Below are 22,938 nucleotides of genomic sequence, written 5' to 3' on the forward strand. Positions count from 1 at the left end.
ACACACAGAGTCAGCTATGCTGAAATACTTGTCTGAGGGTATGAATTTGTTCCAGTAAGGAACGATTTGAGCATAATGCAAATTTTGCATTTGATGATGGATGATTTCATGTGAGAGAAACACTACCTAAGTGCAGAAAATGGCGCCAGATGAACCAAGCTGCATATGAATATACAAAAGGCACACAGGCACACACCTCAAACATCCATGAGCTGTTATTTTATAATGTATGTCATAAGCTACAATCATCCACACCTAGTGTTAGAACTTTCTGTCTCGTCTCAGATAATTCTCTACCATTTCCCGGTAACTCCCAAGCTGCAGTCCTTCTGATGCTCACTTTCACAAGAGACCTTTAAGTTCCTCTCAAGATAAAATGCCATAATACTCAGAGCATTTGCATTTATTAACCATTTAAGATGGAGAAAACTGGGTTGCTGTTTTTATTAGATTTTTCTCTCTCTCTCTCTCTCTTTGGTTAGAACTAAAATTATAGTTGGCATTTTCATTGTAGGCTGCAATAACAAAAACAAACAACAAGAAATTTGAAATAGGCTTGGCAAAAGATGACAATTCATCCTTTCCAGGGAAGCAGGAGGTCGGCCAGCAGCTTTCCTGCTGCTTGCACTCTGCTGGGTTTTAATTTTTCTTTGGGTTATAGTCTTCTCCATCATCATCATCATCATCAATCTTCAATAGCTTCTCCAGTAAAGTATAACATTGATCTTGGGATGATACCAGTTTCAAAGTCGGTAACAAAAATGGCTTCAGCATCGTCACCCAGATGTCCACTCTCAGGAACTTCAGAGGGGGAAAAAATATTAAAGAGTCATTGGCAACTGTTTTAGTCACAGTACGGACCGTCCCACGTCCCTTGTGTTTCTGCTTCTTTTCAATAATTTTCAAAGTCGCATTCTTCCCTGTTTTCCAATCTATCGGGCACCCTGTACAACCCATAATTTCTGGTCCATCAAAAGAATAGGGATCAGAATCATCTGGTTCTGACCTCATTCTACATGTCTTTGTCAACACTTCATTTGTGAAATATTTATTGGGTTCAAAGTGAACTTCTAAGACAAAACTCATAGGCTGGCCAGCATCTGATAACTTCACTGTAATATCTTTCAAGCGCTTCAGAATAGGTTTGTCATGTTCCTGAACTGTGTTACTGAACAAGTCAACATTCTTAAAAGCAGTCAACCAAAATTCAGGAATTCCGTTGGGGTCTTCCTTTTCTTCCTCCTTTTTCTCATCTTCAGTCTTGGCCTTTTCTTTCAGCAGCTCTGAAATTTCATCTTCCTCATCTGGTTTCCATTGACATTCTTCTTCTGTAGGTTCATAAATTGCATTAATGATCTCAAATCACTTCTCAAATAAAGGCTGATAGAGAACAGCGTACTTCTTTCAAGATCATGAACTTCCTCATGGAACTTGGCTTCTATCTGTGCACATTTTACTAAGAATTTTGAAAGCATTCACTCATGTTTTAATCACCTTAGGCAAGTTGTCAACGTATGTCATGTTGTAAGAATGCCAAAACAGGTGGGGTGGCTACACGGGGACCAAGAGCCAGGCAGCCAAATGGCGCAGGCAGTGACGCAGGGAAGGTGGGAGGACCAGGAGGTGACACAGCGAGCAGATGGCACTAAAAAAGTGGTGTTGCGCTCTCTCTCTCTCTCTCTCTCTCTCTCTCTCTCTCTCTCTTTCTCTCTCTCTCTCTCTCTTTTAAATGCATCAATTGATGTGCCCTAACTTCATAAGGCCTGTGGTTTTAATTGTGTGACTTTGCAGTGATTTTTAAAACACACATATCATTTTATATAGATGTGTGTAGACTGTAATTCAAGTGTATGTAACTTTTTCTCTCTCAAGGTAAATTCGCTGGTATATAACAACTTAAAATCAGAGTGGTTGGATCCATTGCATGATGTTGTTTCTCAAGACTTTAAACATCTTCTATGCGATAAAGCCAAATGTGACAAATAGTCAAAAGAATGACTACTCGCCCTGACCTCTAAAAACAGACCTGAAACAGTGGACATCATGTGCCTATCCTGTGAGTAAAACGTGAAGTTCATCAGGAGAGCTGTGAGCATCTACAGAGTAAGGTTCTACTCATCTAGCTTGGAATTCTCTGTGCCAGTCGTTGGAAGACTTGGATGTGGTTCAGCATCGCCTGAAGGGCTTGTCTAAACACACGTTGCTGAGTTTCTGGTTAAGCCCAGTGTAGGGCTCAAGAATTTGCATTTCCAAGTTCTCAGGTGATTCTAGGACCAACTTATTTGTTTGGCATAGTAGGCATAGTGCCTATAGGTCACTGTATTTTTAGTGGCCCATGAAAAGTGTTTGATTTTAATCTCCCTTAAAATCAGAAGAAAATATGAGGTCAGATAATAAAGTTCATGAACTTGCTGCAATGATATTGCCAACGTTTTTTGGTATCAGGAGGACTATTCATTATGAATGTGTACCAACTGGACAAACAGTTAACCAAGTTTACTATTTGAAAGTGCTGAAAAGGCTTCATGAAAAAGTTAGACGAGCTGACCTTTTTGCCAACAATTCATGGCTCTTGCATCACGACAATGCACCAGCTCACACAGCACTGTCTGGGAGGGAGTTTTGAGCCAGTAAACAAATAACTGTATTGGAGCAACCCCCCTACTCACCTGATCTGGCCCCCAATGACTTCTTTCTTCACCCAAAGATAAAGGAAATATTGAAAGGAAGGCATTTTGATGACATTCAGGACATCAAGGGTAATATGACGACATCTCTGATGGCCATTCCAGAAAAAGAGTTCCAAAGTTGCTTTGAAGGATGGACTAGGTGCTGGCGTCAGTGCATAGCTTTCCACCGGGAGTACTTCGAAGGTGACCACAGTGATATTCAGCAATGAGGTATATAGCACTTTGTCTAGGATGAGTTCACGAACTTTATTGTCAGACCTCATAATTAACATAATAACAGTGAATATATAATAATGACTCCAACCTGGACTATATTCATTTTTACATCAACGTATACTCAAAATATTAATTTTACTTATTTAGTTATTTATTTTTAATGAAGGAAGGGGCCCATGAAGACAAGTGACTTTGGTCCATGAACGTCACTCTGTGTCCCTGAGTTTTGCTGCTGCTGCTGGCAGGAAGTGTACATTGAAAACCACTGCTCTCAACTTATCTATTTTTTAAGATTTATCAGTGTTCTGTGTTTTATTCTGAATTGTTTTGATTTGTGCTGTTTCTACTCAGAAGAAACAGTTTTTAGTTCCTCCCGACAACACAAAGGAAAGTCAATGGAACAAAATAATAATTTAAGTTCAGGAGGAGACGTGGGGCACGAGCAATGGTCAGAAATGTGGATCTGATGTGGTTATTCTATTTTTTATTCAGATGTACATTGTGCTTCCATGAGTACAAAAGGACCAGTTTAAAAATTCAACCAGTGAGGAATGTGAAGGATCTGTACTATACGACAATACCTCAATAATACTGTGTGTTTGTATGGAACTGCAGTGTCCAAAAAGTACTTTCTCACTCGTCTTTATTTGTTCCTCACAAGCACCCGTTCAGTAAGTATTGCAATATTGTTTTATTTGGTAGCAGTAAGAACAAACAAAAACATCCCCATCCCATTAATAAATCATGGAATAAACAGAGTTGAAACAAATAGCCCTTTATCGACAAGGGGCAACTCTAGTTAACTTCAGTACTCCTCATCCTTCCCAAATCATTGTGGTAAGAACTACAAAAACTCAAAAGATAAAATCAATGCATTAATATTACACTATGACACCTTAAGCATTCTCAGTACTCTTCCCAATTACTAAATCACCAATGAAAAGGAGGTGCTCATTAAAATGAACAACACTTTTATTGTATTTTGAAGGAGACAGGTATTTTTAAGGCCCCTGATGCATATTTTCAAATTGTGCTTCAGCTCTAAAACTTCTCCAATTCACACCAAAAAGAGGTACTACTGTGTTTCCCCGAAAATAAGACTGGGTCTTATATTAATTTTTGCTCTAAAAGATGCATTAGGGCTTATGTTCAGGGGATGTCCTCTTGAAAAATCATGCTAGCGCTTATTTTCAGGTTAGGGCTTATTTTCGGGGAGCCACACTATGTAGAGAGACTGGTTCCATTACCCCGTATGAAAAGACTGAGCCACTCAAGAGTTACATTAAGCAGTAATTGGGGTCTGAGGCAATGTACAGGAAATGCAGTCTTGAGTTAATACGAGTGTGCTAAGGCCCGTTGTGGGATGGGAAAGAAGCACAAGAGGAGACAGGAACCTGGGCCATGGGCTACCTCTTCTTGACCTCTGCTCCCTGCCTCCTTCCATACAGTATATCAGCTAGTGAAGTGTCTGTGTCTAGCCAGAGAACCCTCTCTCCTATAGCCAGAGAGGCAGTGATACTGGAGAAAAAATGACAAAACCTTTAAAAATTATGAAAATTTTGCCATTGCATTTGGTGCCTTGGAGCAAAGCCCTAATCAACTCACCCAAGTTATAGCGCTGAGGGACTTCCCCAAGACTAAGGAGACTTACTGTTTCTGTCTTTACCTTGTGGTTCCGGAGACGTAGTACAGCCCAGTCTCAACCTCAGATGACTCTAAAAGAGATCCTTCCAAAGCAGGATGGTAAGTTTCACCCTTCATGCCAACAAATGGGAGTGGCAACCTGGTGCTGTGCTGAGAAGGACCCTGAAGCTGCAACCAGAATAGGGGAGCAGGGGGGCTGTGATTTGTTGGCAATGTCTGTTAAGGGCACAGGAATAGAGATGGGCACCCCAGACACCCATATTTATCATGCTTTTTCCAAAAGTTCTCTTTTAATTAATGTCTTCCTGTTGGTCACCAGAACAACACCTGACTGAGTTATCTTCAGGCCAGTCCTTGCACAGCACACACCTTGCCCTCAATTATAGTGATAGGAATCCACCTGGGCAAGCCTTTATATTTCTTTCTTTTGCTTTTTTAAAAACAAGTGAAAAGCATTTTAATTTATTTGCATGTCTACGGTCTTTTCCCAATTTTTGTTTCTTTTCTTTGTAAATAAAGAAGATGAAAGAGTAAAAAGTCTATTAAAACATATTTCAACTTCATGTTATGAACATTTGATATAAATTAGAGAAAGAGACAGAGTCGTCACTGCCTTATCTACAGTTTCACTTTCCGCACTTACAGTTACCCATGGTCAACTGCAGTCAAAAATATTAAATTGGAAAATTCCAAAAGTAAACAATTCATAAGTTTTACATTGCACACCATTCTGGGTAGCATGATGAAATCTCCTGTTGTCCCACTGGGTCCCACCCAGTATATGAATCCCATTTTGTCCAGTGTCTCCACACGGTATACACTCCCTACCCATTAGTCACTTAGTAGCCGTCTCTGTTACCAGATTGACTGTCCAGGTATCACACTCCTCTGTTCAGTAACCCTTATTTTACTTGATAATGGCCCCAAAGCGCAAGAGCAGTGATGCTGACAATTCAGATACGCCAAAAAGAAGCTGTAAAGTGTTTCCTTTAAGTGCAAAGATGAGTACAGTACAATAAGATATTTTGAGAGAAATACCACATTCACATAACTTTCATTACAGTATATTGTTATATTTTTATTTTATTATTAGTTATTTTTATTAATCTCTTAACTGTGCCTAATTTATAAATTGAACTATATCATAATTATATATGTATAGAAAAAAACATAGTATATACAGTTGACTCTTGAACAATGAGGGGGTGATGGGCTCCAACACCCACGTAGTTGAAAATCCACGTGTGACTTTTGACTCTTTTGAGTCTATCCTTCACACCCATGGATTCGATCAACTGCAGATCGAAACAGTGTTTATATTTATTGAAAAAAAATCCACATGTAAGTGGATCTGTGCAGTTCAAACCTGCATTGTTCAAGGGTCAACTGTACAGAGTTTGGTACTATCCATGGTTTCATACATCCCCTGCGGATAAGGGGCACTATTATATATGGGAATAAGGAAAACAGAGGGAGCCAGAAGAGAAACCAAAGGTGAGAGAGATGGAACATGAAGAGAGGAGGGAAATGCACAAATTATGTGACAGAAAAAAATGAGGATTCATATATATATATGAGCTGGGAAGGAAAGAGAAAAAAAAAGTGAGGGGGTAAGGAAGAGAGAGGTCCCATAGCTTTTGCAAAGAATAACTATTCTAACAAAAGTGAACAAAGAATGAGACAGAATGAAATCCCAACTTAATCTTATGGAGGTCGGTGGAAGTAAGCTTTGAGATGTCTCAGTGACAGCCTAGTAGGACTTTTGTTCAATGTGCAATTACGTGTTGACTAAAGAATCTAACGCATTGTATTAGCCAATTTCTTCTAACAATTGCTTCAGGTCATGCTTATGTTCTATTAAGGCTGATAGTTTGCTTAATTAATCACAATGGTGGCATCTCATAATACTCTCATATACGAATTCCTAAGTTCAATAGAAGTAAAGGCAAATCCACTGTCAAAGGCTGTAGTATCTAGCAGGATGTGTGATGTAAATTATTGGTGTGGAGCTATCATTGTCATAGCTGGCATTTAAAATGAAACTCATAGCACCAAGGTAATTTTTATTAATTTTAGCACTCAGAATCATCCTGTAATATCAATTCACAATTTTGACCAGAAATTTCTTGAGTCACTTTCTGTGAAAATATTGGTGCTTTTGGAGAATTATTTTTAACGTCTTGGCATGGACTAGACTGCTATGTGGTCTTTTGTTTTGTGATTCTTCTCTGAAAAAACAAACTAGTTTAAAATGTTAAAAGCCATACCTATCTATTTTAATATTCTAAAAATACATCAGTGTATAAAATTAAAACTGAGTATCTCTTCAAAAAGGACTGTTCCTCATTCCACAGGAGCAACTACTGTTTAGAATTTGGTGGGTATTTTTCTAGACCTTTTAAAATCCACATACAAACATGCATAATTAAATACCTTTTTAAGCTCTTCTCCTACGACTCTACCCCTCACTCACTGTCCTTCAGCCACAATGCTCCTGTCACCCCTTTCTACAACACAGAAGGCGCACTGCAGCCTCAGGACCTTTGCACTTCCTACTCCCTCTACCTGAAATGTGTTTTCCCAGTTACAAACATGGCTTACCTTTTAAGCTCCTTCAGGTCTTTACTCAAATGTCACTTTCTCAGTGAGGCTTTCCCTGACTATCTTATCCAACATTGAGCCCCATGTCCAACACTTTCTACCCTCCTCTCTGCATATTTAACCTGTTAACATACTGTACGTTTCCTCCAGTGGAATGCAAGCTCCATGAGGGCAGAGATTTTTTGTCTGCTTTGATTCCTGCTAAATCTCTAGGAGGCAAACAGAAAATATCTAGCCTCAATAATTTCTCTATTAGTTTTGCTTCCTACCTCCACATCAGGTTAGCTTTATGGACATAACCAGAAAGTTCTAACACCACAGTGCTCATAGTAGGAAGCACTGTCTATGGAATTTTCAGTGGCAGAAGGCTCAGGGTGCCAGCATATAAGCGCCCACTGAAAAGCTCTAATGGTGCAAACATGACAACATCCTTTATGGTACCTCAACTAGCACTAGTTTTTAAAGCATGGCTTTGGAACCAGATGATCTCAGGATTGAGTGAACTCCTATTTTTGGTATTCGTTAACCATGTAAACTTTGGCCTTAGATCTATGCTGTCCAGTATGGTAGCCAACTAGCCACATGTGACCCTTTAAATTTATCTTTACATAAACTTAAAGAAAATTTAAATAAATAAAATGTCAAATTCAGTTCTTTATTTGCCCTTGCCACATTTTAAGAACTCAATAACTAATGTGGCTAGCGGTTACTGAATTGGAGAGCACGGGACATTTGCTTAAGCATGCAGCCCAGTGTTATCAAATAGAAACTTCTACAATGATGGAAAAGTTCCATCTTGTCTAATAGACAGATTTTCACTCATCATGCAATGCATACATGACACATATACAATATGTGTCACAGAGAGTAGTACTTAACTTATGGGCTTGTCTGAGGATTAAATAAGATAATATACGTACAATTCCCAGTAAGCTGCAGGGCTCAGAGTAGGCACTCAATAAATGTTAGCTATAGTAATCACAAGAGCAACGACAACAGAAGCAGCGACATAATTTGTGTTGTATCACATCCCTGGTAGATTCTTCTGGTGATATTGTTAGGCAAGGCTCTTTGCCAAAGCTGTTGAGGCTGCCAGGCCTTCACAAGGATCACACAGCTGCTGCTGCTGCTGAGAGCCATGTGTCATTGAGCTGAGAGCTCCTTGTTATGACAGATGAGAGCAACGTTGCTAGGAACTGGCTAGCAGGGGAGGATGCTTTCATCTAGCAAGTGGGGTCATGCACGTCTTGGAATGGAAAACGCAATTCCAAGACATTTGGTTCTTCGAGTCTTCTGGATATGGTATGATTCCTAATTTTTACTGGTAAGTTGGAATGGCATACTTTGTCAACATACTGTTTTCACAGAATCTGATTTTGTTTTTCCTTGTATTTGCATACAAGATATAGCTCAGTCTTCTGTAGGACTCCTACCTATTAGCCTAAGCTTATCTCCAGCCATACTGTTGCCTCTCTGAATCATGTCAAATAACTAGTTTGATTCATGGAACTGTTCAGGTATTATCTTGTCTAACCTACAGATTCACTTTATAATCTCAAGAATGGATGTTCTATTTCTTAAGTGGAATGAGGAAACTATTGATCAGCAACCAAACAGAACTCATTTCCTTCCACTTTTCTCCATTTTCATGTCTCCGTGTCCATATTCCAAACCACCATTACCCCTTGTTCTTCTGCAATTAATTTGCTGCCCTGCTTAAGACCCCTTATGGCTTCCTGATGCACTTAGAAAAGAAGACAAATGTCTATCCATGGTCTTTCATTTTCTTCATAGAATTTAATTGTATTTGTAATTATTTATTTGACCCCTTACTCCCGTTTATTTTCTATCTGGCCCCTCCCCGCCACCTCTCTAGATGTAATTGCAGCTCAGTGAAGTACTCATTGCCTGCTCATTGAACATCTTCTCAGCACTTGGGGAAGTGCCTGGCACAGATTAGAGGTTTCAGAGGCTTCAAGGCCATCTTCTGGCAGTGTGTAGAGAATAAGCAGCAAACCTCTAAATGGCAACCCAGCACCATGTTTGCTACATCCCAATGTCTCTCTCCAAGATCCCAGTGTACTTAACAGGGATTCTTACCTTGCTATATTTATACCAGACCCCTCTGGGGGGGTCTGGAAAATTCTATGGATTCCTTTTCCAGATAATGTTTAAATACACAAAATTATAAAAAAAAAAGATTTACAAAGGAAGCCAATGATTCTAAGTACAGTTATCAAAATACTTAAAAACTTAAAATTTGTAATAGAGAAATAGATGTGTTTATTACTATTTTGAAGAACAAGATCTAGTGGAGGGTCTAAAATTACTTATTTTCAAGGCAGAGAAGTTCATGGCAATATTTTTGAGATGTCTATAATAATTGTAAAGAGATATGAAAATATCTGTCATTTCTATTGGTGACAAAGTCGCAGGTACTGCTAACACTTCTGGAGTATGTTGTCTATGGTGTTTTTCTTAATTTTAGAAACTGCTCAATTTCAATGAGAGGTTAATAAAAGTGCAGATGCACATTTGTTTCCCTTTCAAATTCACGGACCCACTGAATTCTATACACTGATCTTTGCGGATCTCTGGGCCCCAGGTGAAGGGGCCTGAGCTACACTATGAGAGGGGGCATGTGTTCGGGTGTGCATGCATGTCACTCCTGGTTCCGTGTGCACTGTCAGCCCCAGAGCTCATCTTGGATGGCATCTGCAGTCTCCAACAAGATCCTACGCCTTGCCTCAGTCACTGGTGTTATTTCCTCCTCCCCGTCCTTTTTCTCCCCATCCTCCCCCTTCTCCTCTTCTTTCTCTTCCTCCTCCTCCTTCTTCTCCTCTTCCCCCTCTTCCACCTCCTCCCTCTCCTTCTTCTTCTTTTCTGTATTTGAAAATACTGAAAAACACACAGAAAATAAGCTTAACCATTATTCTACCATTTACTATGTATACATATATATAAAGCAAGAAGTGAGAATCATTCCCTTTCCTTACCATTTCTACCTCCCAAAGATAATTACTGTTAAGAATTTGGTGAATATCATGCCTGATTTTTAATGTGTCTCCCTGTGCGTGTGCACATGCCAAACATATATATTCACAGAAATGAAATGATATTGAACAAATTTGTTTGCCCCTGGCTTTTTTCACATAGTATTATATTTTAGACATTTTTTTCAGATCCAATTTCATTGTTTTAATGATATTCCACCATATGAATGAACCACATTTATTGAAATTTTCTAGTAAGCTCTTTGTATTGCCACTACAAATAATGCTACAATGAACCTCCTGTATACGTATTTTTACATATCCTTGCTAGTATTGTACAAAATAGGCCCCAGGTGTCAAGTCAAAGAGTATGTTTATTTTAGATTTTAATAAATATATATTTACATTTAACTTTTGCCAACTTGATGGGTGAAACTATTAGCTTGCTGCTTTAATTTGCTTTACTTTTCCTTGAATACTAGTGAAGTTAGGCATCTCTTCATAGCTTTATTGGCTATTTATATTTTTTCTTCTGAATTCATAATCTGTTTTCATAATCTTATCTCTAAATTCATTATCTTCATTGGTATTTTATACTGGGTATTTATCTTTTACATGTTAATTTGTAGATATTATTTTTATATTAAAGATATAAAGATACTTTTTATCTGTAGTAGGTGCAGCAAATCCTTTTTCCCAGTCTTTGCTTATCTATCTATATCTAGATTTATCTATCTATCTATCTATCTATCTATCTATCTATCTATCTATCCATCTATCATCTATCTACTATTTATGGACAGGTGGTCTCAATTATGCAAAGAGTTGATTCAAGAAGTCTACTTTAAGTGATTCCATTTTTAAGGACCAAAATGTTATGGTAAATATGTTTAAATTAATTTACTTTTTATCTTTAAGATACAATGAAATCAAGGAATTAAGTTGACTTTATCTTATATTAAATTTAATTCCAAAGATTAGCTACTGCTTAAAACACGCGACCACAATTATTTTATTTTGATAGTGGGTAAGGTGTAAATCAAATTTGTATTCATTCTAGCACTTTAATCAGCCCTTCACAATATTGGTGCTTTCCCAGGATGATCATAAAGAGGACCTATTTTGCAAAAACGGTAGAGGACATTCTTTGGTTTTTTTGCCTAAGGACCTCGATAGTAGCTGTTAACTGGCCCAACTGTTCTGTGACTGCTTATGCATCAAACAATTCTCTAACCAACTTCACACAGTCCTGAGACATTTATAAGATTTGCAACTTCACTTAGCAATCAATTTATATTGAATTTGAATTGTTTATTTATTGACACAATGAGTGGAAATATATATAGTATAAATCATGGAAGCAGTAGAGATATTAGTATTTATTAGTGGGTATTTTTTGTATTACGATAACTTAGATTTCTGCTGAAACTGAACGCACTTGGAAAATGAATTCTCTGGGAACTGAGGCTCTAAATCTGTTATTTTATAACTTTTCCTCATATAGCTTCTGGGTTTTCTGTCCTGCTCAGTTTTTCCCAGCCTGATAGTAATATTTTCCTATTTATTTTTTCCAGTGGTTTTTGTTATTCTGCCTTTTACAATTAGAGTTGTACTTAATCAGCAATTAATCTGTGTAATGCTTGTGAAGCTTTGTTAGATGAGGTTTGTCTTTTCATTCAAAGAATAACTAATTTTCTCAAAACATTTTTGAATAAAATTTTTGATACTAAATTTTAGATTTTATAGACCAGCAAAGTCTAGATAACTGTGGGACTGACATGTAGTTGTCAATCCTCACTTTATTCAAGTATGGACTTAAAAACCAAAATATTACCACCAGCTACACCCATCATTTCATAAGAATGACACCAAAAAGTAATTTCATAATTAAAACAAAATAGCTTTATCAAAACCTTCCTACTGTAATCTTTCACGATGAATGGATAAGAACTTAGTCACAGAGTAGAATCAATGTGGGGCCAGTATTTGGGATCAACTGCTTTAAATAATAACTCGACTCCCTGATGTAATTTAAATGCGCACACACTAATTCTTCGTGAGGAAGGCCATTTGAACCCCTGCATCTCAGACCAGACAGATCTTCACCCAGAACTGAGACACATTTTTATATATGATAATGGCAGCCCTCCATTTTTCACATTGTAAAGATTCTGAAGCTGCGAACATGACCCCATTCCTGGAAGAACTGAAAAGCTGAAATGGATGGGACTCGCGGGGAATCACGTAGAAGACACTTTCAATAGAAAATACCTAATACTCAGCACAGTTCACGAAACCCAATTATGAACAATTGGTTGTGCTGAATGTGGTTAGTCCCACCATGCTCTGATGCAATGAGGAGGTCATTAGAGATCTCTAGCTGCTCAAATAAAGGGAACAGGTGAAATGGTGCAAGAAGAATCAGGTATTTATTAGCATTTTTGTCGAGGATTATGTTGTTGGATGATAAATTGTTGAAAATTTGTATATGGTGATTTATTTTTCTATACTTCTATACACAGTTATATAAATTATTTTACCCCATACTCAGGAAGATTACATTAATGCAGTAATGATATTTGAATGGCAGTTAACATGTTCCTTTGTTTATCCATACATCTGGTTGTGTAAGTTACTTATTCACATAGTAGTTCTGAATAGCACTTGTAAAGCTATCATTTTATTCATCTCAAGGTCTCTGTTTTCCAAATAAAAACAAACCTCCTCAGGCATCAGTTTGGAATTGTTGCCTTCGAAATCTAATAGTAAACTAGCTGCCTCAGCATCTGTGGAGCTCAGCTCATTCCATCACCTTCCAGAATTGTAATTCTCCATTTGGAGTCTTAGAAATGTAGTAATGGGGAAAAATGGCTATAAGAAAAGAGACAACTAATGAAAAAATTTGTGGTGGTACAAAATGAATTTTAATATCTTTGTTTCTTTTCTTCTCTCAGTCTGAATAGGTGTTATGTTTTGCAGAATAGCTTGCTTTTTAAAAAGTTGCCTATACAGTGAATTTCTATACAGCAAAGCATAATAATCCGTTGACGTCTACAAAATTAAAAGTATGTTTTTCAAGGGAAAATATTGATCGCCTCATATTAAAACGTATACATGCATCACAAATGCATTATAAAAGCAAACCGAAAAAAAATTAAATAAAACATGAGGACCAACTCCAAGAATAAATTACAGAATGAAAACATAAAGGAGTTTGGGTCATTTTTGCATTTAGAATAAGAAGCCTGAAGATTTAAAAGAAAAATAACAACAACACTGTACTGAACTGAACATGCCAGGGGCAGTGCTGAACGACTATCTTATGAAAGACATTTTTCATTTTTAACCAGAGTATGCTTGTGTGTACAAGATGACAAAATAATCAAGTAAAGAATGAATAATTCTGCTCATCAACAGGTTGTTTTGTGTTAAACTGAAGCAATGCCAAATTGTTAGTTTGGATATTTTTGCCCTTGAAGTGTTTGTCTAAACAAATACGCTTAAAGGAAGAAAGTAGCCAAACTCCAATAAAATAAGCCCTGAACTTAGATTCTAAAAACCAAGATTCTGTGCCTTATTTTGCTTCTCTGGGTCAATTGCTTGAGGTGTCTGAACCCCATTTCCTGCTCTGGAAATGTAGGTCATGATGGTCTCAAAGGGTTGTGAAGGGGAAATTAGAAAATGGACATAAATTTACCTGGCTAATAATATACTCAATATGGAGCCCAAGGATGGCCCATGCGTTTGTCTTCTATGGTACGCTGTGTAGTTTATAAAATTTTCCATAGTTTGGCTCTACATTAAGCCAGTAGTTTACATGTGATCTACATGTGATGTATACGGAAACTTAACCTTATATACAGAAACTCAGGGAGAGCCAAGGTGTGTTCTGAGACCAAAAGGAAAGCTAGGATAGCACTAGTAGAGATTCAACTACCAAATGATTTTTAATCATTTACCGAATCACCCAATAAAGCATTTATTTGTTGTCTACCATCTGTCACATTCATGCTAGAGCTGACTGGGTGGGCCTCTGTCCTCTATGCCCTTATCATATGGTTGAGAAGACAGATGATATGCATATAATAAAATGTCACAAATGCTATAGCAGAGGTTGGAACAAAGTATGGGAGGAAGAAATTTGTATAATATTGAAAAAGTGTCACATAGAGACTGATTTTTAATAAATGCTTTTGGTAAAGATAAAAAAAAATAGATTCGGCTATCACAAATAATCCTGTTATCCATTTATGTATATCTACATGCATGTATGTATAGATGTACGTATGTGTGTGTATATTTTTCCATTTTTCTAATTTGTTTTTTACATTAATTTAAAAGGCCTCTCTTGAAGCTTGGTGTTCACTGACAACTCCCTTATGAGAGGGATAAGAGGTTTTGTATCAAACACAAAAGACAGTAAAGCAGCTAAAGGAATCCTTTCTTTCAAATACTATTTTGATATGACTAATCTTACTATTTGGTCAAATAATGCAGCTCTGTGCTGATTGCAATAGTCAATTTATACAGTTTAGATGACTGCTTTTCAATGTAAAGGAAAACTATAAAAAGAAAATCAGCCATGGTGTATAATGTATATATGATCTCTATTTCTGTATTTTTTTTATTGCTTGACATTCAGAATAAACTACAACCATCAATTCCCCAGATCCTCAGATTATAATTACCTGGAATTTGATTCTCTGAAGGATGTGAGAATTTCTAAGTTTATCTGGTTTTGTACAAATTTACTTGCTAAGGAGATTTCATACAAAACAATTTAACTCTGGGTCTCTTAAGGATATACAACATGAAAGAAAGGCATTCGATTTTCAGTTTTGTTTTCTCCACCAACTTCGTTCATCTGGTTTTCCTCTTAATCCGTAGAGACTGTAAAGGCAGTGTTCTATAGAAATGATTTGATTGTAACATTGTATTGTTTCCATCTGGGCTAGCCCTGCACCACAGGTGTGAGGTCATGTGTGGTGTGAGGAGGCAGAGGGTAAACAGAAAGGTCAGGGGTGAGTATCAGAATCGTCAGGAAGCTTTCCAAAGTGTCTGTCCTGTTTACCTTCCTCCTCACCTCCATTTGTGGTAGAAGCAGTGGTCAGATGAGCTCAAATGGCCAGTGAATATGCTCTAAAGCGAACCCAGGGCTTAAACCATTCAGATGTAAATGTTACACATCTTGTCAAGTCTAGTGTTTACAGAGGGCAGAAAGTTCAGAAATATGGAAGAAGAGCTGTGAATTTGTTAGTATAGATTTTTAGTATCAAACAAGGTTTTAGTTACCATTTACCTAAGAACCATTCACAGCAGCTCAGGAAACTTCTGAATCAACTTGAGACATCTTACTTAGCAGTTAATGAAAGTTCCCCAGGAGTGCAAAAAAAAAATAAATAAGTAAGCTTCATGCAAATATGTTGATAATACATCCCAGAGGGGCGCCTGCCTGCATTGTTATAAAATCACTATCTTAGCCAAATCAACTGATTAAGAAATCAAATAAACTTGATTAATCTTTGTTCACAATAGTGCAGACATGCAAGATGTACAACTATGAGTCACAGATTTTAAAAAAATACAGAATCACTAATTCAAACTCACGGATAGGAAGTTAGCCTGGGTTTCTTCAGAAGCAAAGCCCAAATTAATCTTGTATGGAGGTAGTTACTTTAGAAATGCGATCCTAGGGAGCATGAGTGAGGGACAAGGAAAGTGAAACTAGGAAGGAGGGAACCTGCAACAAACATGGCTTTTCCAGTTGACCATTGCTATGATTAACTGGTGCTTGTTGCTACAGGAACTTTGGAGGAGGTTTAACAGATAGGTTTGGTAGCTGTCTGCTGGGTGATGTAAGGAGGAACTGGCTCATTGGCTCCCACTCCACATTTGTCAAGGGTGACCTAATGGGCATTAGCTCCCGAGAACTTCTGGCTTGTGCAAGCGTGAATAACATGGTTTTCACAATTGTCCTAAACTGAGTAACAGAGGGTTGAGATGAGGTACTGCCAGCTTGCACCTGCTAAAGCTGGTCAAAGCTTCATGGAACTAGTTATTGCAGCTGTGGTTAGATAATAGGCAAGACTAAAAGAACTTAAGTATATATTCAGCACCTAGACCAACACTGGGGTGTCCTATGCAGAATCTTTAATAAATAGGAAGCATGGGAAATAGATTTGGAGGAAAAATAACAGGTCCCAAAATCTGATGTGAATTTAGGCAAATTACGTTCAATTTTGCTAAGCCTCAGTTTCTTGCTCTCCAAAGACTGGGGATAAATGATATCCCCTCACGGGATTCTCGAATGCTAAATAAGACGATGAATATAGTAGCATGATTAGCATTTCAGAAAATGGGCACTCATAATAATCATTATTAGCATTCAATCAAAGTCAGCACACAAGGCAACTTGGTGGGTACAAACCATTGTTAGGGGCTGTAGATTTCAGGACCCCAAGAGAGAGAGAACAAAGGTGGCAACAGCTGGTGGGAACAAATGGAAGAGCTCTTCTGGACCCTGGGGGACTACAGATTGTGCAGAACAATCAAAAACAGTTGGGGGGTGGGAGTTGCGAGTCAGAGATCACACTGAGGCCAGAGGTCAAGTGTGGTGACCTCTGATCCAAAGCTAGGCAACAGAATGCAGGTCAAGTTCTGTCAAGGGTCAAAGGCAGGAAAATGGTTATCCAGCACACATGTTGATCCATTAGAGGCCTTTCTTGTCAGAAAGTTTGCCGTTGCATTTCCTGCCATGCTGAAAACGAATAGCTGATTTTCTAGGTGTGGTCAGCCAATAGCCTGTGAGATCAAAGACACGCAGTCCTGCAAATGACCATATCATACAGCAGGTAAGAGGAAAAGTCTAAATAAAACATCTTCTGTATTTATTCCAAGAATGTATGACCTATTTCCAAAGATGCCTACTACTTCAGGAGTTCTTGTTTACAAATTATAAAGTATGACTCATGTTTCTGATTTTATTTGAGCTTCCTGCATCTTTCTATCCTGGTCCTGTGTCTTTAAAATGGTATTGTGACCAGAATTCACCTAAAATAAACTCCTTAACCTCATGCTTGTAAATGTCTTATGTCTTACATGTTTTACAGTGTTTCACACTTCACTGATTTCAAACATCTATCCAACCATCTGTCCGCCTTTGTCCATTTGGGCCATAATAATAGAATATGTAATGGAGTACCATAGACTGGGTGGCTTAAACAACAGACATTTATTTCTCACAGTTCTGGAGGCTAGGAAGTCTGACAGATTGCATATCTGGTGAGGGCCTATTATCTGGTTCAGACAACCTTTCTCACATGGTGGAAGGCTTGAGAGAGCTCCCTGGGGTCTCTTTCATATGGGCACAAATCCCATTCATGCGGACTCCACCCTCATGACCTAAGCATCTCCCAAAGGCTTACCTTGAAATACATTGAGGATTAGGTTTCAACATATGAATATGCGGGTGTGGGACACAAGCATTCAATCTACAGCACCATCCACACATTCATGCTTTTATTTCTTCATTCAACCATTCAATAACCCAATAATTTAATCATTTAACCAGAAAAGATTATGTGTTTCTAAATTACTGCTACAAAGGGTTATGAGAGTAAAATAAGATCATGTACATAAAAGAATCTGGCAAATAGAACAGTGCTCAGGGATGGCCCATGAACTTGTCTTTTATAGTAGGCTGTTTATTTTATAAATTTCCCATGCTTTGGTTTCTACATTAAGCTAATAATTCATTATGACATGTAAGGAGATAAGTCTGTAGTGCTATCTCATTGAAGTTTTAATTTTATTTAAAGGCTAATATTATAGAACATCTTTTCGTGTGCTGAATCGCTATCTGTATACTTTCTCTGTGAAATGTGTCTTCATGTTGTTTGCTTATTTTCTAACTGGATTGTTTATTTTTTTGCTATTGAGTTTTGAAAGTTATTTACATATTCTAGATACTAGTCCTTTGGGAAGGTGGTTTATAGTAAATATTTTTTGTTAATCTATAGCTTGTGTTTCCATCCTCTTAGCACATTTTTCACAGAGCAAAAGGTATGATTCTGATTAAGGCTAATTAAGTTTAGTTTACAATTTTTTCTTTTATAGATTTTGCTTTTGATCAAATCTAAGAATTCTTTGCTTAGCTTTAGATCCTGAACATCCTCTTATGTGTTTTTCTGTTTTTATGCTTTACATTGAAGTCTATGATCTATTTTGAGTTCAACTTTTGCCTAGGTATGTCCAATTGCTCCAACACCATTTATTGAAAATGTTGTCTTCTGTTCAGTTAATTGCTCTTGCACTTTTCTCACAAATCAGTTGGGCATGTTTATGTGGGTTTACTTTTGGGTTTGTTCTCTATTGTGTTTGATTATTGTATGTGCCTATCTATCTACCAATACCATACGTTCTTGATTATTGAGGTTTGATGGTAAGTCTTGAAATCATGTAGGTGATTCTTCCCACTTTATTCTTCTTTTTGAAAACTGGTTTATCTATATTAGACTCTATTCTGTTCCATACAAAAAGAATTAGAAATAGTCTTGTCTGTATCTACAAAACTTGCTGAGATTTTAATAGGAATTGGGTTAAACCTGTCGATCAATTTGGGGAAAATTGACATATTTCCTGTGTCAAATCTTTCAATGAATAAATATGCATTTGATAAGATAATTTACATAAAAGTATCTGGCAAATAGTATAGTGCCCAGGGAGGCCCATGCACTTGTCTTTTATAATATGTCTCTCCATTTAATTAGGTTTTCTTCGATTTCTTTCATCCGTGTTTTGTAGTTTTCAGCACATAAATCCTGTACGTGTTTTGTTACATTTACACCTAAGTAAGTAAATTATTTTTTGGTTGATTGTAAATAGTATTATACTTTTTATTTGGCCGTTCATGTGTTCGTTGCTAATATAAAAAAATACAATTTATTTTTTTGTATGCTTTTTAAAACTAGTTTTTAAACATAGTTTTAGGTTTTTACTAAATTTGGATGCTTTTTGTATCCTGCAATCTTGATAAACTCACATAGGAGTTCTAGGAGTTTTTTGTTTGTTTTTCTTCATAGAAAGTCATGTCATCTGGAAATAGGGGATTTTATTTCTTCTTTTCTGATCTCTACATCCTTTATTACCTGTTTAAAATGTAATCAGTTTAAATATTTCCTCAATATACATTTAGCACCACATGAAACAGTATTATAATTTTTGCTTCAACCATCAAACATAATGTAGAAAACTCAGGAGAAGACATAAAGTCCACTGTATTTAACATAGTTTTTGCTTATCATGTTGTTCTTTCTTCCTTTCTAACATTACAAGGCCCACTTTTTAATCATTTCTTTTTTGTTTAGAGAACTTCCTCTAGCCATTCTTTTAGGAACATTTTGTTGACCACAAATTTTCTTAGTTTTTCTTGGTTTCCCTTTTATTTCTAAAAGATATTTGCACTAGATATAGGATTCTGCACTGATGGTTCTTTTTTTTTTTTCCCCAGCTCTTGAAAAATGCTGTAATATTTCCTTCTGCTGTGATTTCTGATGAGAAATCTACTGTCATTCAAGTTGTTTTCCTCCTATAGGTAAGGTGTTGTTTCTCTCCCACTGCTTTCAAGCTGTTTTCTTTGTCTTCAATATTGAGTAATTTGACTATGATGTGTCTTAATGAAGATATCTTTGTTTCTTTGGGTTTATCTTGATTGGGTTAGCCTAGCTTTTTAAATCTATAGACTACATCTTTTGCCAAATTTTGGAAGTTTTCAGCCATTGTATTTGAACACTTCTTCAGCCCCGTATTCTTTCCTTTTTCCTTCCAGTTCTTAAAGGATACAATATTAGATCTTTTGCTATTAGTCTTACATGTTCCTAAGGCTCTGTTCATTTTGTTCCCAGTGCATTATGTCTTTGTTCTTTACACATTTATTTTTTTCTCTCTTTTTTTTTAAAGAAGTATATTCAAAAGTCAAAAGGTAAAATCTTTCAAATGCTTCCTAATGAATGAGATTAGAAAACACTTTAGCCCAGAATGTCTATGAATTTCAGCCCTACCACAGACCAATCAGTAAAATGGGCTTGGATCCCCTATTTTGTGGAAGCAGTTGGTGCAGGAAAGGGTCAAGAGCCTCAGAGAAAAATAACAATATGTTCATTATCTTATTTAATCCACACGACAGAGGAGGTATCAGTATTATGACCATTTCACAAATGAGTAAGGTAAGGCTTTGAGAGAAGCAGATGAGGCTTTGAGAGAGGCAGTACTTTGCTAAAATAGCACATTTAATTCGTGGTGGTGCTAGGATTTGAACCAGGGGTCACTTATGATGTCCAATTACAAGATGCATTGTTGACCAAGGTGCCCAGCTGTGGCACTGAAATCACTGCAGGCATGCTGTAATAGGTCCCTTCCTGGGTGATATGGGGTTCTCTGACAGCTCACTTGGCCTTAAGCACTCAGGATCCTCGCCAAGTCTTAGACTTCACAGCAGTCTAGGATGCTTCCACCCAACACTGCCTCCCTCTCTCCTTAGAGTTAGACAAGCATCACCCCTAATGGCTCGCCGAGCCTATCCCAGCTCCCTCTCCCATTTTCTCTAGCACAGGCATTTCCCTTAAGAAAATTCTTGCATGTTTAATCCCATTTTGGTATTTCCTAGATGACCCAAAGTAACACATTCAGGAAACCTGATTCAAAAGCCCTACTACTACTACTACTACTACTACTAGTACTACTACTACGCCATACGTGGTAGCAAGAAGTGTTTCTGTGGAATTGAGCGTTCACTGGGAAGATGAAAATAAAATAATACATGTGGGAAGACTTTATAATCTCTGAAACTGAATGCAAGTTGTCCTTATTATTTAGAGGTCACACAATGGTTTGCCCTGGGCTCTGCCTGCTCTCAGCCACTGGCCTAGGTGTGGATGATTTCCAATTTATCATTTCATCTAATGATTGTGAGAACTGCCGACTTATCACTTGAATTTTTACAATGCTTAGCACAACCATGACTTATCAGGCATGTTAGTGACATTTCAGCTCTAAGTTGTTTTTTATCCAAATAAACTGGGATTTGACAACAACTTTGTAAAAACTGATATAATTTGCATCAGCAATGATCCCATTCATTATCACCCTAATTTTCTAAATTGTCTTTAAACAAGGGTGTGGTGAGTTCTTGGGGAACTGATAATAAACTACACAACCTGTCCTATCTGTCCCACATCAGCGGTAATTAAAAGCTTACCTATAATTATCTGGCCTTCTCACCTGGGAAACGAGAACCTGAGTGTGAGAAGCTCTTGTTCATTTAGGCCACACAAACTAACCTGACTGAATCACTTTAGCTATTCACAATAACTAATGTACAATGATTCTGTTATTGTTATTAAACGGACTCCTGACGTTGAATAGTGTCAGAATAAATTGAAGTTTACCAAAATACCAAGAACATTAACTAGAGTATTTCAAAGTGTAATTGGAACAAGATGAAAAACGTGAAAATGATAAGCTGACTACTTGGGGTAGATAGTTCATGGTTATGACAAAAACCAGTGAAAGTTCTCCATTCCTTTGTGCTTTCATCTTTACCACCAAAAAACAGTAAGGTGGACAATATGGAAAACAAAAATTCAGTTTAAAAGAGAGAAGTAAAGCCCAAGTCCCATATGTCCAGTATGGGTTGAGAGAGACATGGTTTAGTTGAATTTACAGAAAAAAGAAAAGTAGATTTTACTTAACTTTGTGACCAATTTGAGACAACATATAATGGTCTTCAAAATTCTAGTGGAGTTTTAGGCTGCATGGAAAGATTTTTTTCCCCACTTACAGTTGACATACAGGTGTACAGCATAGTGGTCAGACATTTATATAACTTATGAAGTGATTCCCCTGCTAAACGTAGTACTCAACTGGCACCATACATAGTTATTACAATATCATTGACTATATTCCCTATGAATCAATGATTGTTAAACTTGATTATGCATCAGAATCACTTGAGAAATGAAGCATACATACACACACACAAACGTACACACACATAGCTACACAATTTTCTGGCACCATCCCAGATACAGCTCTGAGAGTGGGGCCCGTTTTCTAGGTTAAGATTTCTCCTCAGTTATGAAATCCTCTACTCGGGGATTTGGACAGGTTCCCATGGGATGACTGTCATAGAAAGGCAGTTATTGCTGGGAGTGTGTTATACCCCTTGGCATGATAAGGTGCATAGAAAGTGAAGAATCGCTGCATCCCCAAAGTAACCGTCCTTGTGCCCTTACTCAAGACACTAAGATAAGCATTGGTTTTCTTCAGCGCATTGTGACTGACACTTGCAATGCCCACCTCAAAACCATCCCCCATCTTCACTGATAACAGAACGCTGATGTACTCAGGAGGTGACAGAGTTAGCTCAGGATGCTGATCTCCTTTGCCAGCTACTGGCTTCCCTGACTTTTCTTGCAGCTGTAGGTGGCCATAGTGACACAGGTCAGCTTCTGGGAAATCTTATCCTTCATAAAAGGAAGAAAGGTGCTCTGTACACTGTGTGTGAGAAACGATGGCTGGCATTGCTCAGCCTTCCTGTAACCATGAGAGTAAGGCCAAAGGTCTCAGAGCTGCCAACCTAGAGCCACTGAAAAAAATCAGGAACTACTTGCTCTGGACTCCTTTCTAAGTGAGATAATGAATGTCTCTGCATGTTTGGGTCCAACGTATGTTGGACTTTGTTTTTAAGGCATCTTTAGGTTTACAGAAAAATTGAGCAGAAAATTCAGAGGGTTTCC

The 22,938-nt window shown here is 37.4% G+C and overlaps 1 pseudogene across 1 annotated transcript; it reads right to left on the minus strand.

The window, feature by feature from the left end:
- Positions 1-685: 685 nt before the first annotated feature.
- LOC308501726 (nucleosome assembly protein 1-like 1) lies at positions 686-1,521 on the minus strand (annotated as a pseudogene). The gene has a single exon. The product of its transcript is annotated as a nucleosome assembly protein 1-like 1 (transcript).
- Positions 1,522-22,938: the final 21,417 nt, after the last annotated feature.

This window comes from Rhinolophus hipposideros (assembly GCF_964194185.1).
Source record: "Rhinolophus hipposideros genome assembly, chromosome: 9".
NCBI classification, from domain to species: Eukaryota; Metazoa; Chordata; class Mammalia; order Chiroptera; family Rhinolophidae; genus Rhinolophus; species Rhinolophus hipposideros.